This window comes from Aegilops tauschii, chromosome 2, assembly GCF_002575655.3.
Source record: "Aegilops tauschii subsp. strangulata cultivar AL8/78 chromosome 2, Aet v6.0, whole genome shotgun sequence".
Taxonomy (NCBI): domain Eukaryota; kingdom Viridiplantae; phylum Streptophyta; class Magnoliopsida; order Poales; family Poaceae; genus Aegilops; species Aegilops tauschii.
In genome coordinates, this window is record NC_053036.3 from 638,077,522 (window position 1) to 638,082,380 (window position 4,859).

The following is a 4,859-nucleotide window of genomic DNA, read 5'->3' on the forward strand; positions in this document are numbered from 1 at the left end:
TCACCCCCTCCAGATCCACCATATCCAACGCATTCTCGAACACCTTATCATGCTCCCACGTCCACCCTCCAGGCCCAGACCTGGATCTCGACCCTTCTTTCCATCAACGGCGTCGGCTATGTTGTTCCACACAGCCTCACCGTCCTCTAGATCCACCAAGACCTAATCATTCTCGAACAACATGTCTTACTCCCACATCCACCCTTCGGACTGGGTCCCGGACCCCTCTCAGTCACAATGGCTGACATGTTCCCCGGCCCCGAAGAAGAAAGAGAAGAAACTAGAAAAGTCTATTCCATGGGCAAAAATAGGGTTCAGAGGTTCCACATGATTGCGGTGGCGAGATATGGGAAAAGGAGAGGGTTGAGGGGCCTACAATTCCTGTGGGTTTAGGCTGAAAATTTGGGCTATTTTGGCAAGAGAAAGAGGGCCTGGTAGTGGAGGAGTAGATTTTACGGGCGCGACCAGGCCAAACTATGACAAAACGTCAAACATACACATGTCCATTCTCAAATGGAAAGCAACAATTGTGGTAGAAGCACATTTAAAAAGGAAATTTCTAAAATGTAATCAGCACATATAAAGGAAAATGTCCAAACTAGATAGATCTACAGGATTCTCCGAGCAGCAATAGGGGCCATAGGTTCCTTATGACTATGGAGGCTAGATATGGGATGAGAAGGGGGAGGGCGACTCGAATTGCGGTGTGTTTCGGGTAATAAATTTGGGGGTTTCGATAAGAGAGGTCAGGGAGCGGAAGAGCAGATTTATGAGCGCCAATAGGACAAACTACAACAATCGTCAAACCATTAAAAAATATTTATCACAGTAGATTGTCTAGTTCAATATACTGTAGTAGATTGTCTAGTGCAATATTTCTTACCTAGACCCATGAAGGAACACCATTAAAAAATATTTATCTTCCATGATAGGGCCCAATGCCCAAATCTAGGAACAAAATGGAGGCCAGTCTCAAAGTTAACGGCGAGTAAACAAAAGGTGGCTCAACTAATGTATTCACACCATGGTGCCATGAGAGTAGGTAAACAACATGAGCATCAGATTTCCAATATCCTCCCTAACACCATATGATGATTAGACGGATCAATCATCTGAAGCAACCAATCAAGCATCTAGAGCACCGGTGTAACTTTCTTGTCAACAGAAACAAAGGCAATAACATTAATTTCCCAATACACACAAAAATATGCTCCATTGACGTATTCACACCCAAGTGCCATGAAAGTTGGTAAACTACGTGAGCACAAGACTTGCAATATACTCCCTAATACCATATGACGTTTACAAATATTAATCATCCGAAGCTACCAATCTAGCATCTAGAGCACGAGCACAACTTTCTGGTGATCGAAAACAAAGGTAAGAGCATTAATCTCCCAATAGACACAAATGGAAGCTCTACTAAGATATTCACACCTAGTGCCATGAGAGTAGATAAACTACTTAAGCATCAGATTTGCATTATCCAACCCGATATTATATGACGTTTACACAGATTAAGCATCCGAAGCAACCAAGCAAGCATCTAGAGCACGAGCCAAACTTTCTGATCAACGAAAACAAAGGCAATAACATTAATTTGTCAATACACACAAATGGAAGCACTACTAACATATTCACACCCCATTGCCATGATATTAGGTAAATTACTTGAGCATCAGATTTCCAATATCCGCCCTATGCATAGATTAGTCACCGGAAGCAAGCAATCAAGCATCTAGAGCAGCAATATATCTTTCTAATGCATGGAAACGAAGGCTGGAGGCATAAATATGCTCATCCCCAGTCCAGAGGATCCCTTCTATTGGTCCTGCTCGATAGATTCGGATGACCCCTGCTACCCACGCACTCCCCGTCATCCTACCACTACCCTTCTTCCCACTGGAACCTCCCTCCTCGGTACTCTCGTTGTCACTGTACACGAGCATCGGCATCCAGCCCGCCTCAATCGCGCCCACATGTCCACCAACAGTTCAGACTGCCACTTGACCTCCTCGGTTGTCCCCCCAACAATATCATCTATCTTGTTCCACATGGCCACACCCTCCATTAGATTCACCAACACAAGCACATTCTCGAATGCCTTGTCCTTCTCCAGCATCCACCCATGAGGCCCGGACATGGATCCAGACTCCTTTTTCACCTCAATAACGCCGGTAAGATTTGTGCTGCATGGGCTCACCCTTCTCCAGATCCACCATAGCTAGCGCATTCTCGAACGTCTTCTCGTGCTCCTGCGTTCACCCTCTAGGCCCAGACCCGAATCTCAACCCCTTCTTCCCCTCAACGCCGTCGCCTATGTTGTTCTAGACAGCCTCACTGTCTTGCAGATCCACCAACACCAGAGCATTCTCGAAGACCATGTCCTACTCCCACATCCACCCTGTCCCCTCCTCAGTCACCATGGCCGACATGTTCCCTGGCACCGAAGAAGAAAGAGAAAAAACTAGACAACTCTACAAGATTCGTTGGGCGGCAATAGGGGTTAGAGGTTCCGCAAGATTGCGATGGCCAGATGTGGGAGAAGTAGAGGGGCGAGGGACCTGGAATTCTCGCGGGTTTAGGCTGATAATTGGGCCCTTTTGAGAAGAGAAAGAGGGAACGGTAGTGGTGGGGTAGATTTACAAGAGCCAACGGGACAAACTATGACAAAACGTCAAACCTATAGGCGTCCAATCTCAAATGGAAAGCAGCAGCAGTGGCAACCGCACATTTAAAGAGCAAATTATCAAAATATACTCGGCACATTTATAGAGAAAGTTTCCAAACTAGATAGCTCTACAGGATTTACTGAGCGACAATAGGGATCATAGGTTCCTTAAGATTGCGGAGGCTAGATAAGGGATGAGAGATGGGAGGGGGCTCGAATTGTTGTGGGTTTAAGGCATTAAATTGGGAGTTTTCGATAAGACATGTGGGGGAGTGGAGGAGCAGATTTACGGGCGCCAGCAGGACAAGCTACGACAGTTCCAACCTTTCACACATTCAGTCCCAAATGGAAAGCATCAGTAGCACATTTAAAGAGCAAATTTTCAAAATATTCAGCATATTACGACCATTAAATGAGTGGGTCAGCATAATCACCAATCAAATAGCAGTGATGTTTTAGCACCTAGCCAACACAACTCACCAATCAATCTAACAATTAAGTAATACCGCTCAGAATTGCTCAATGATTGGATTTAAGGTGAGAGAATGGAGCTCAAAATATGCTGACGCCTCTATTTAGACAACAAAATTCCATGTAGAGCATAGCCCTAATTTCCAAATACGGGTGCTATTGACTACTGAGTGTTATTTCATACTACTCTAAGCTAAGTTTAAACCGATATATTTCATTCGAACCAAGATACTCACGTTTTCCTATCTCGTTGTTAAGATAAATGCAATTTACATTTAATGAAAAGTACAGACTGCACTCTCACCTCTTTCTAGAAAAGTGTAAGCTACACATTTTACAACTATTGTAGGTGACATTGTGTAGTTTCTTGGACTGGAATGACTTAAGATGGATCATGCAGATGTAGGCAGTTGTCGATATGAACACCACATCCTCATCATAAACTACCAAGTATAGGTACCCCCTCTCCTTTGAATTTGAGGGCAGTAGTTTGTCTGGTTCAATATTTCTATTCGGGACCTATGAAGCAGCACCACTACAATTGATATTTTTCTTCCCTAATAGGGCACAATGCCCAAATCCATGAAGAAAATGGAGCGGAGTCTCAAAGTTACACAACAAAATTTGCTCTATTTTGTGACGATTCACTTGTGTCATGTATAACCTTTTCGTCATGGGAATACCCCGGTGACGTTTTCCAGCCATCACCCCCACCGTCACCGAAACGTCATCATAAAAAAGTAAAATTTTGACGGTACCATTTTTTTCGTCACGCAAGATTGCATTTTAGATAACGAACCAAAAAATATCACCGATGGCCGTTTCCAGTGATGGCCGAGACTGTCACCTACATGAACGAAGCAGATCGATAATAGGCAACAAAAACACTTCCAACTCCAAGACAACTAAAGCCTAACCCAAGACAAACAAAGCTGAAATGAGTTGCCCCCTAATAACAAGTGAAAAAGGGGGCAGCAAAGCGCGTGTTACTCTCTAGTATTGCTACTTGTACGTTCCCCTGTAACACCAGATCACACAGCAATAAACATCAAAGGCTCAAGTGTTAGGAACGTGCCTGTGCTAGCTAGCCTCAAAGTCCATCCAGCAGCTAGCGAGCTAGCTAGCTTGGCACGTACTACATGATTGTTATCCAGAATGCCGTGAGATCGATCTGTTTGGGAGTTCTACACTAGTGTATCGCCCGGAAAGAAATCTGTTTGCCGTCCGTCGTTCCGCCGGAAAGTCAACAGCGGATCGCTGCGTCGACGTGGGGACCAAGCCCAACAGAAGGAAAAATAACCTCTGAGACTGTCCGGCGTGCGCCGTGGAATCTTCCCTCTAGGCTGTGGCGGTTAGACAAGAGCAAGAAGTGTGGCGACGGGCGGCCCACAAACAGCCGACGAGCCGCCGGCGTGCTCCCAGCCTTCCCATTTTGCCATGACTCCGGAATGACGTGCTGGAGGCCTGGAGCTGCGGTGTTGATGCGTGCCGGCGTGCTCGAGCTCAGGCGTCGCCATGGCGTGGAGCTCCGGCGGCGACTAGCGTTGCATGCGGGACCTACTTGTGGCTCGAGCCTGGAACAAGGGAGGAGAACGAGAACGACTGAACGTGAGTCTCGCCAGCCTTGTTGCATTTACATGGCCTAATGGACTTTCTTTTCTTTCTTTTTTGACTGGGTTGTGGTAATGACTAAAAAAATGCCAATTTTGGAGGGCAG